The sequence below is a fragment of the Dryobates pubescens genome, chromosome 26, assembly GCF_014839835.1.
Source record: "Dryobates pubescens isolate bDryPub1 chromosome 26, bDryPub1.pri, whole genome shotgun sequence".
NCBI classification, from domain to species: Eukaryota; Metazoa; Chordata; class Aves; order Piciformes; family Picidae; genus Dryobates; species Dryobates pubescens.
The window spans coordinates 8,157,796-8,169,982 of record NC_071637.1 but is presented as its reverse complement, the minus strand read 5'-3'; the positions used below and the strand labels follow the sequence as shown (position 1 = coordinate 8,169,982).

At 44.6% G+C, this 12,187-nt stretch overlaps 1 long non-coding RNA gene across 1 annotated transcript in view; it reads right to left on the bottom strand.

Moving 5' to 3' along the window:
* Nucleotides 1-3,837: 3,837 nt before the first annotated feature.
* The window catches only part of LOC128898578 (uncharacterized), a 134,388-nt gene continuing 126,038 nt past the window's right edge, over nucleotides 3,838-12,187 (bottom strand). Inside the window, exon 3 of the long non-coding RNA XR_008462890.1 lies at nucleotides 3,838-3,917. This is a non-coding gene — a long non-coding RNA (uncharacterized LOC128898578). The remainder of the gene's footprint in view (nucleotides 3,918-12,187) is intronic.

The window sequence follows — 12,187 nt, the reverse complement described above, 5'->3', positions numbered from 1 at the left end:
CATGTGCCTTACCTTCTCACAGCAGGTGAACTCACAGCATCAAACGCCGTCAAAGATCCAGAAGTATATGTGTGTGCCCTGCCCAACCTTATAACGATAGACCTCCTCACATCTTGTTGTCTGATTCCTGGCAAAGTTTACCCTAATCTGTACTACAGCATCTAAAGCCCCTTCCTCTAACACTGCCCTATACACACCAAAACAGGTATCTGTCTCTAGCTGTAAGAAAAATTACAAAGTGACTGGAGAAGGCTGAGAGGCAGCGGTGATGCTCACACATGTGCTGCATGGGAAGAAGGGAAGAAGTGGGGCTGAGTGTTCATCCGTTCTCTGGAAGTGCATGCAAGACTGCTAACTACCAGCAATAGCATTCCCCATCCCAAACTAAAATTAAAGGTTTTCTAGCATAAGAAAAAGATCCAGGAGAAACAGTGCCTTGTTAGTGTCATTTACTTACTGTGAGAGCCCTGGAGAGTTACTGTTAATTCCCAAAGCTTTCCAAGCTCATTTATAAAGTGGCTTCAGAGTACAGGCATTTCTAACTTCTGCACTGGCAACACGGCACTCTGCTCAGGTGTTCTTCCGGACCTCAACAGCAACACAGCTTTTGGGCCCCACAAAATGTGGCAGACTGGCCACTGTAGCTCTGCATCATGTCAGCTAAGAGCACACAAACATGACAGTGATGGCAATTTATGTCTTTTTCTATGCCACTGGCTAAGATTCAGTCAAAATGAAGCTGACTGGCAGGTTATTTCTCTTTACAGTAATGTCTCAGCTTTGACCTGCCACTTATCAACAGCCTTAATATAACAAATACTTGGTAAAACCACTGCTGAAGCAAATCAGCCTGAAGGTTTAAGTTGGCCTGAGTAAATTTTTCATGGACCCTTTATATAACCCTACTGAAAGAGGAGTATTATCATGAAAACCTTCTCAGCTGTCTGATCATACCAGCACAAGCGAAACACTGAAATCTAAGCCCAACAGGCTTCTAAGCTTTTTTATTTTAGGCTTCACTAAAGGAAAACACAATGAAAAAGCTTTCTGTACTGAAGTCTCCAGTAACTAGCTCAGTCAACCAGGAGCACAGGAGTGCCTTTATTCCCTTTTGCCTTCTCTTTTCCCCAGTTCTATAAATCAGGATTCATGCTGTCTATTTACACAGGGCTCTCGCAAGAAACCATATCCGCTTCATTTACCTTTAAAAAAACCCCTACATAACATAAGAAATAAATGGAAGGAATAAATGTAATCAAGCCATGCCCACACATCTTACATTTTCTAGGCTTTTATGTGGGAATGGACAATGCAATATTTTGCCTCAGTACAGCCCTGCTCCCTCTAGGCTGTAGACTGGGGCCAAAGCAAAGTTAATATAAAGTACACTTTTCAGGCCGCATGAAGGCTTGTTAATTTTTAACCCGTAGAGAGAAAAGAAAAAGGAAAGAAAAGAAAAAGAAAAACTCCTGGGCAGCGGGGCAGAGGGTTTGCTGCAGCACAGAATGTCACTGCCATCTGCAGGGCAGCTGCACTCAGCACTGCCACACCGCTCCTGCAACCAGGAGCCCATCCCACACAGACCCCCACGCTGGGGGGGCAGAGCTGCAGTGCCAGAGGGAGATTAAGTGTCTTGGCCATGGAAAACGCTTCTCCGGTGAGTTCAGCAGTCAGGGGAGAGGGAGGCAGGGGCAGCAGACGTGGTGCACCACCGCATGCTGCACCCTAGCACGTCACACTCTCCCACATCACACCCTTGCACACTGCACCCCTGTGCACTGCAGCCTTGCATGTCACACCTTTGCTCACCACACCTTCACGTGCCACAGCCTGGCACATCCCATTCTGGCACACACTGCACCACTGACCTGTGACAGGGCTGCGTTTGCTGGTAGAGTTTGCTGCCTTTTCTATCACTGCTCACTGTGACAGCAAAAGGCAGTGAGCAGTGCTGCCAGGCACAGTGGTTACCCCCTACCCCAACAGACAGACACACTTTTCCAAGCATGGGGTGATTTGTCCAGCCTTTCCAAGACCCGGACACAGGCAGGCAGACAGCCCCCACCCTCCCCTCCAGGGCTTCACAGTCATCTCACGCCAGCTCTGGCAAAGGCTATACCAAGACTAGGAAGTGTTTCATAATTGTGAGAACTCTTTTGTCTGGAAAATCTTGGGTTTGCAGTCTGCCATGCAGTTTGGATCACCTCATACTGCCCAGTCCCCTCATAAGAAGGCAGGGAGTTTTGGTGGGCTGATCTCTGCCACCATGTTTCATGCAGTGCTCTTAGATGACACCTTTCCTATGAACCACAGCAGCTCTGGATTAGCCAGCATTTGCACAGCTGCTGCAATGGCTACGTGATTTCCTCACCTTATTCGTCATTTCCTGACACTGCAGACTCTTGGTTTAGTCTCCAAGATCCAATTGCCTGGGAGAACTCCACCAAGCCTACCTGGCAAACAGCAGACACAGCAGCTGGGTCTGCCACAGCGTCCAGAAGTAGTATGGAAACCAGAGCAAGGATGGAGCCATTGTAATCCTACATGGACTGATTGTCTCTGACCATGGTGCCTATAATTTCTCTAGTTCACACAACAGGAAGAGGGTTTGACAACAATTCCCCATTGCTTTAGTTTTCTCTCCATTCTTCAGAAACAGATTTAGCTGAACACATTTTTTTTATATATAACTAAGGAGCTACATCTAAACAAGATCCATTCTGTGTGGTTACAGACCAGGACTAATCTATTTGCCTACATTATTTCAGACAAACTCAGATGTTGGTGGCCAACCTGAAGCTGTTGAATAAATAGGATAGGATAGGATAGGATAGACCAGTTGGAAAAGACTTTTGGGATCATCGAGTCCAACCTATCATCCAACACCACCTAATCAACTAAACCATGCAACCAAGTGCCCCATCCAGTCTCTTCCTAAACACCTCCAGTGATGGTGACTCCACCACCTCCCTGGGCAGCACATTCCAATGGCCAATCACTCTTTCTATGAAGAACTTCTTCCTAACATCCAGCCTAAACCTCCCATGGTGCAGTTTGAGACATTAATTGGATTAATAAAATCAGAATAGATTAGATTAGAATAGATTAGAATTAGAATTAGATCAGAATAAGATTAATGATGAAGACTTACCTGTTCTATTATTCATACTGAGATCTCCATCAGGACAATTGGAAGAAATAAGAGGGTGGATTACAATAAAGTCTGAGGACAAGAGTGTTTTGAGTTGGGGTTTTTTTGTTGGTGGTGGTGTTTTTGGGTGTGGGGTTTTTGTTTTGTTTTCGTTCCCCAGAAGTGAAGCCTGCTAAGCATCGCAACTGAGGAGGGAAAACATGCAGTGACAGAAATAATTATGAGGCTTTCTCTCTCCCCCAAATTTTGGTGACAAATTTTGGTTCAGATTGGCTTTTCAGAAGCTGACACATCAGCATCTAGAAGCTTTGGCTGGTCAAAACATTTGAATCTACCCCTAATAAAGATGCATCTGGGGACATGGAGCCCATCATCTATGAGGCCTCTTCTACATCTGTGGGGATTTTTTAGTTTCTGAAATAAGCAGATTTGAAACAAGCCAGGACTTCTTAGAAAAGAGGTTGGTGTCCTTTGAGACTCTCACATTTCTAGCCTGCAAAGAGCAGCACTGGGTGGTGGCTCACTGGCTCCTTCTCTCAGGAGGATGTAAAGGCTGAGGAGTAGAACCATCTGAAGGTGCTGAAGAGGCCAATTCACTTCTGCATGAGATTCATCTGCCAGATGTTTTACAAGCAAGCAGAGCCAGAGAGTGACCTGACAAGAGCTGAAGCTCAGACTTACCCTTTCAGCCTGGCCATCATTTCACCCAGAGCATTTTTCAATGCTGGAGGAATCCAGGAGCAACAAGAAATAGAGTTTGTAGACACTGCAATGAGAGAATAGCTGCAGGTTAAGACATCTCCTTTGAAGAATTATGCACAATCACATGCTCATGACTATTTAGCAGGGAAGTCCATCTGGTTACACTTTTGAAGGCATGGTGCTTTTCTAGCCAATGAACTCCTACACACATCAGTGTCCAATTTTCCATGTGGGAACCTAAGCCAGAAGACCCCCTGTGTTTGCTGTCGATCACAGAGAAATCAAAGCATTCCAAAATTTAAACATTTTACAATCACACAATTCCTTGGGTTTATCCAGTGTTTTTTCACCCACACAGCACACATTTCTCAGGGAAATAGTATAACCTTGTTTGTACAGATGGTGAAACTGAGGCACAGGGAAGGGACTAAACCAAAGAGGAGGCTCCAACAACTGCAATGATAACCGGTGATGAAATCTAGTTATCAGAAGTCTGAGCCCAGAAGTCTTGAAGACTGAGGTGGCTGCCAGCATCTTACTGAGGAATGACCCCTGAGGAAGACTGGGTGCTGGCAAATGAGGGCTGGCTTACTGGAAGGTAAGCAACCACTGCACTGGAGTCCTATAGGATCATCTGGCATGGAAACCACAGATCATATTGACAATGTTGCTGTTGGCACAGGGGATCTGGTGCTCTAGAAGAAGAAACACCAGCCTGTTATTCTGCTGTCCTTTGTCTCTGATTTATGGATCCCTCTGAAGCACAACTGAAAGGTATTCACTTCATTTATGGTATGTGGTAGAAAGTAGGATTTCAAGAATGAACAAATTACATGTGCTGCAAGAACAGCAAATTCCACATTCAATGGGTACAAAATTTGCATTCTAATAAAGAGGTCACAGAGTAGTTGTTATGAACAGAAATTTAAGATCTATTCCACTCTGCAATAACAGGGTTTTGTTAATCAGTGTTCAAAGGCAGGTCTTACTTCTTTAGAGGCTGAGATTTCATTCCATGTCTATTGACATTATAGCTGGTGACTTAAACTGCTTCCTCTGCTGCTCTCCACTGGCTCAAGCATTACATATTTCTTCTAAATTCTCTTCTGCAGGGTAACACCCAAATGCCAAATGGAGGCATGCATTGGTATGGAGATGCTTTTGCAAGACTCAGATTTGGGTTGCACTTCACAAACCAAACTTTGAAGGGAGCAGTGGGTGCCCCACCACACTGGCATGTTGGAAAACACACAATACCAGGCAATATACATTACAGAGCAGATCTGGCTTAAAACCTATCAGCACTGCAGGCAATTTGAAATTTGTCCCACTTAGGATCCAGCTGCATTCACACTGTGGGAAGGAGAGCAGAAGGCTGGGGTTGGGATGGACATGAGAGGGAGAACAGCATCAGAGCTCTAGCACAGGCACTGAGGCATCAGGCAACCTGCCATGTTTGGCTTTGCCCATTCCCAGTCCTACTCTAAACCACCCACAAGAGAGCCACTGGCACAGAGCCACCCATATGCCAGACAAGCCTCTTTCTCTGGCTGTCAAACTGGGACCCTTCCTCTGTGCTGTGCTTGCCTGGAAGGTTGTTTAAAGCATAGATCCCTAACCTGTCCCATTTATGCAGTTTTAAATATCTTTCTCTGGGGCACTGAGCCTCTGAGATGTACAAACTCCAGCTGGGTCAATTCTATCTCCTCAGTCATGGTATTGCACATCAGCAGGCACAGAATCAGCCTGCTGATAGCCTTGGGCCAGTGTTTTCCCAAATATTTTTTTTCCCTAGCTCTTGAGAAAAGAAGGGAAAAGGAGGAGGACTTCATCCCACAAAACATATTTCTTAGCTGCTGAGAGATTTCAAACCTCCCTGATGAATAAACACAGAGCACTTAATTTTGTTTATGAAAACAGGCTTATTGTGATGGCAAAAAGCATGAGTCAGGGCCCCGAGTGAAGGGGAGAGCAGCAGCTGGAGACACTCACCGAAAAGCAACGTCTCGGAAACCAGAACAACTCTCATCTCAGCCAGTGCCAAGAGATGCAATTTATCCTTCAACAAAAGACACCAGGATACAGGGAGCAGGAGAAGGCTTCCTCATGGCCTAAGAGTTGGCTGCTGAGCAAGTATTGCCATCGCTATAAAAAAGCTGAGAGTTTGTGAATGAGCAGTGGGTGCCAGCAGACACTGCACACACTGCACATAGTCCAGCAGAATCCTAATGATGCTCTTGATGGAAGCTGGTTTGAGCCTGGCTTACAGGCTTGGGCTCCTGGGTAGCAACTCCAGAGCTGCTGCTGGTTCCTCAGTGAAATACAGCAGAGAGACACAAGGTAAGGTGGATGCTTGATCAGCTCAAGGAGGATGAATCACTGACTCCAAAAAGCATGTTCTCCATTCATCTCTGTATCCCCTTTTATATTTGCTGGTATTCATTTTGCTTAGACAAAATCAGCAAAGTGGGATCTGAAACTATCACTGTGGCTTCCTGGCCTGGTGAAGACCCTGAGGCGTCAGATAAGCAAGTGCAACAGGAACACTATTTCCTTGAACTATTTTTAGTGTCTCTGTTCACCAGTGGACTTACTTCCCATATTCATGCCCTATCTTTTGAGAGTCTGGTGTGCAAGCTGCACACTGTAACATGCCTTTAAGGAGCCCCAAGTCACCAAACCTTGTCCTCCTCGCTGCAGCATTCAGTGGCCTGCCACCCTGCCACCAGGACCCTTGCAGAGCAAGTCTGATTAGATCTTCATCTAGTCCTCAGCACATTACTGACACTTCATAAATACCACCAGCCCTTCCTTCAGATCGTGCCCTTTTGTTTTTCTTCCTCAGCTTCACTGATGTAAATCTGCCACGTATGCATGAGGCTGTGCCATGGTGATGAATGATCCTGAATAAGGACCCACTTAGCCAATTTTCACTATACAGAGTTCCATTGTGTGGAAGAGGGTTAACACACAGGGCTCTGTTCAAACAAAATGAGGTAAACAGAAGTTCAGTGCTTTTCCTTCCTTCCTTCCAAAAAAGAAAACCATTTTCTGAAGGCCAAGCATGGAGGAAGGAAAGATATTTCAATTAAACCCCTAAAATTTCTCATCCTAGAACAGCTATGCAAGCAAATATACTGGACATAAGCACAAAGCATATCAAGAGGGAGGGTTTTAGGTGCCTCAGGGAAGGCATCAATAGATGGCACTGTGAACACCAGAGAAGGCAGATCAAGCTATCTGAGCTCCCTAAAAATGTCCCCCAAAGACTGAATCACTTTGAGTTCTTAAATTCTGTGTGTGCTTCTTTCATGCAGGGCAGAGAAGAGCCTGTCCCTCGTCAGGACAGTGTCAGCCCCAGGCACAGGCACCCAGTCACTGCTGCTGCTGGCAGCATCAACTGGTGTGTCCAGCTCCCCTCAGTATTTAATACCCTGCAGGAACAAGGCTGCCAGCTTTCATCAACTGGCTGGCTAAACACAAATGCTGCAGCTGCAGCCTTCCAACAATTAGCTTATTTTTAAACATCTGGTCCACTGCTACTGACCCAGAAAATTGAAGGTAGGTGAGAAATTAGCAGGTTTTCCATACAGATACTGCAATTCACATCTTTGATGGCTAACCAGAAAAGAATGATAGAGTAGAGGTTGTTCAGCCTGGAGAAGAAAAGGCTCCAGAAAGACCTTACTGCAACCTTTCAGTACTTAGCGGGGAGGGCTACAGAAAAGATGGGGACAATCTTTTTAGCGGGACGTGATGCAACAGAACAAGGGATGATGGTTTTAAGCTAGGGAAAAAAAAAAGGGGGTGGGGGTGGGATATTTAACCTAGTTATAAGGAAAAAATTTTTTAGAGTGAGGGTGGTGAAACACTGGCATGCATTGCTCAGAGAGGTGGTAGAAGCCCCATAGAATATTTTGGGTTGGAAGGGACCTTTAAGGGCCATCTAGCCAAACCCCTCTGCAGTGATCAGGGGTATCTTCAACTAGATCATGCTGCTCATTGCCCCATCCAACCTTACATGGAATGGCTCCAGGCATGGGGCTTTTACCACCTGTTCTAACCATCCAGAATAACTATTTTTCTAAACATTCAGAACAAGTTTTACACCTATTTTGCACTATCACAAAATAAAATGCAGGTACAGAGCACTGTGATAAAAGTGTCAATGGTTCACAGTACTACTTTTGCTCTTAAGTTGCTCTTACCTCTCATGGTTTTTCTTTGTCAGTATGATTAATTTGCTCACCCAGCCAGTGCCCCCAACCAACACATGAATAGGAAACTGTAGTTTCAGAGGGTTATTAGTTCAGCATCTTTCAACAGTGACTGTATGGTCTGCTTAAAAAAATTCTATTAAAAGTGTGTTATGTATCAAAGAGAGCCTTGGATAAACAAAGGGCAGCAAGGGATACATGGTTAGTCACATGCCAGTGAATTCTGTTACTGTAATTCCCAGAAAAAATTGCCATTAAAAAGTAGAAACTCTGTGATCTGAGACATTTTCCTGATTTTGTTCCCCAAAGCTTAATACAAGTGAATCACAGATGGATCCTTCTCGAGTTCCTTTGACTTTTCTGATTAAGCTGTGTCTTTTCATCTGTCTTCAGCACAAACTGAATTCTTCATCTGCCACACCAGCAACAAATGAAAGAACATGGGACACCACTCGAAACAAAATTCTGGAAGTTTCATGCAAAACCTGTGAAAATGCCTGCTCTGGTTCTCACAGAGTCAGACTTTTGATTCCCTGCCTCCAGAGCACAAAGCTGGAGGTACCTATCTCCTCAGCAGCATCCCAAGCACTATGAGGGCTAGGGTGTGTGATCTGCCATTTTGTTGTGTGCTGTAATGCACCTGGCACAGAAAGGTATTTGCCCTTCAGAACAGTCATGCACAAGATACTAACACAAAGAAGTAATGGTGAATTATAATCTCCCCATAAGATCCATTTGAAATAGCCTGTATCCAAAAGTACTCAGAATACCTGGGGGGGGAAGAACTAAATCTATTTAAAAACTAGTTCTGTGGTACTAAACTTGGCTCACATCAACCCCTTAAAATGAAACAAACAAAAAAAGCCAAACCCAACCCAACCAAACCCTAAGCACTGTAGATTAGTTGGCTTTTCACCAACCAACTCCTGATTGAAAATCAAATGCAGATGGGAACAGAAGAACGCAGCAATTGCAGCTCTCACAGCAGCCGCTCGCTCTTGGCACGCTCCGGAAAAATATCATTGCAAACTGGTACCTTCTGGACCATGCTGCAGCCTTTGCAGCAGTTAGACAGCCAGAGTGTTCTTGCTACCCCCATTAAGATAAACAGTGCTTTCTGCAACAAAGAGAAAGGAGGGATTAAGGCAAGCAAAGAGAAAAAAGGGCTCAGATGGGAAAGCTTAGTTTTCTTACAGCTAAGGGATATGTGTGCAACTCAGCACTAGGAGTGAAAGCATAAGCCAAGAAATTCATCCTCTGGCTTGTCCTTGAGAATGCCTGGATGGGAGGGAAGAGTCGTACTGCACAGGGCAAATAGGGGCTACATCACCCCAAAGTGTAACCACCAGCCAAAGAAACAGCAACAGGCTGGAAAAGGGGAAGACAAGAACACTGGACAGTCTTAAGCTCCATTAGAAGAGCAATGAAGAAGAAAGAGAGAGTGTGATGATAAAAGATGTTTTGTGCTGTACTGGCAGAGGAGCAGAATTGATGATGTGATGAGTCAGTTCCCTCTCCAGCATTAACAATCCTCAACATGCATCTTCCAAAAGCAGCCTCTGTCTCTAACATCAGCAGTACTTTCCTTGGGACAAGGATCTGTCTTCTCTAAAATGTAACTCTTCTTTCAGGGGAAAACTACCAGTACTCCATTACAGATTATTTTTGGGGTGGAGGGACTGCTTGAGTAGCTGATTGTCTTCAGGGCAAGAGAGAATATTTTGTACCAAAATCCAGTTCATGTGAATGATCCTATTTATTGTACACATCTCCCCTATTCTAGCTGCCATACTCAGAAGTACTTGGAGAATTAAACTTGAAAAATTGAAAATTATGTCCATTTCCACATGCAGAATCAAACTCTGCAGGATTTATTTAGCTAGTTATTTATTTATATGATGCCACTGGATACAGTCCCTGTGCTCCCAAACACTCACTCCCTTGTGCAGGGTGTTTGCAGTGACTATCAGAGAAATGACACATTGTGTCTTGGCAAAAAGATGTGCAAAATGAGGCTTGACTCAGAGTCCTGCTCACCAACAGCAAGAGAAAATTCCCCTCAAAGTTTCCTACAGAAGCGGAGCCAGAAGGTAACTGTTTCTTGATTAATTCTCTCTGGAGAATGAGATCTTGGAGTATCCCTGCAATACTGTGTAGAAGTGAGGGGGTTTAAAAAAGAAAATAATGGCTGTGACAAGAGATAGCCCCAGAAGTATTAGTTTCAGTCATTTGGTCTCATTTATCTACAATAAAATAACCCGAGAAAAGAAATATCATTAGAGAGCAGAAATAAGACCCTTGCATTAGAAAACCATTCACCAACATGGCCACAGATAAAATATCAGCTCTGCCTCATGACTCACCTCTGAATCTAGAACTATTTAAATACCAAAGTACTTTGAATTGTATGTGGCCATGACAAATAGGAACAGGCAATTCAATTCACATCCTCAGTGTGCCCTCCACCCAGCCAGCTGCTTTCTTTTCCCCCTTTTTCTTCTGCATCCTCTTGAAATCCTACCTCCTTTTTCTCCCCAAGGAGTATCCAACCCAAGCACTCACAACATTGCAGAACCATCTAAAGAAACATAGAAACGTAGAGCTTGTACAGTAGCAGCTTTCATAATATTTACACAGTAAGATGCTGCAAATTTCTTATTATAAAGAAATTCTTTGAAGCTATCCCCCTGTTCTTCAGCCAGTGCTGTTACCAGCCCCACCAAAAGAAGAACAGAGTGCTAACTAATTGCTGTGTCACGCTGAAAGTTAATATTTTCCCCTGGTTTTGATTGGTGTCTCCTGGGGTATCCTCACACATCACAACCACAGCTCTGCACGGGCTCATGCTGGTGCCTACTGCAGCTTCCAAAGCAATTCTGACCCCTCTACATGATCAAATTTCACTTTGAAACTTCCTTCCTACCCACACACACTAGGGATGAATAATAAATGAACAGTGCTATCCAAAACACTGAGTACGATGGGTGTACCCTGAAATCTGCATTTAGAGCCACCAGACACCTTGCAAGCAATTTGTCCACAAACCGTCCCACTTGAGATTGGCTCATCCCCAGATCTTGTGCAAAGGAGCAATTTGCTCCTTGTGTCCCAGCAGTGGGGCTTCTGGAGGTTGATTTGGTCACAGCACTAGGGTGTTGAGGGGTCCATGCCTTCTACTGGCTTCTGCCAATGGCACAAGGACACCTTTGTCCACACTGGAAATGAGAAGGTGAAAGTCGACATGGCCATAGATGAAATGAGATTGCTTGGTGTGGAAGAGCTGAGGTGGGGACAGGCCAAGGACACCATGCAGAACTCTGCCAAGGTGACCAGAGATCCATCTCTGCATCCAGTGACTCAATTTTGTCTGCAGATAGTGCACTGCAGGCAGAAACTCAGTGCAGTATAGCCCATATTGGTCCTTCCACCAGCAAGGAAACATGCTGGCTTCACGCTTTTAATTAAAACAACTGTTTGAACATTGCACAATAACCACAATCCTGCTGCAGAGAACAGTTGCTAAAAGAGCTTCAGCTCTTTACAAGCCTGCAATCTTCAAAAGAAAAAGAGAGGGAGCTCAATTTGCATTTAGGGATCTATGAACACCCAGGTTCATTTCTGATGTGGAGAGCTGCAAGATATGGTCCCAAAGAGCAAAGTTCTATGGGTACAGTGAGAAGGAACTGCTGGATCCAGGCAGAGGTCATTCACGCTGGCTGCAGTTCAAAGCAAAATGTGTCAGAATGAAAAGAAAAAGAACTGGAACTTTTTCTTTTTTTTCTTCACCTGTTAACTCTTCAGTGCTGAGCTCCTCCAGTTTGCACTTTCAAGCTTACACATATCCAGTGTTAATACAAGATTTAATTCATCACCACTGACACCCCCAAAATGTACAAATGCAATGGTCATTGGTGGGCCTGGAAGCCCTGCAAAAATATTATCTCACCTGCACTAACACACCTCAGTTATTTGAGCTCAACAAGATAGGAGTGTACCAACCATTTTGAAGAGCAAACCTGTGCATCAGTAGGCAAGCCACTAACAAGGCTTGTTAGCACAAACTAACTAAAGCCAGGAGTCCTGGCTCATGCTCCTTCCTCTCCCAGTTGGAATCTCT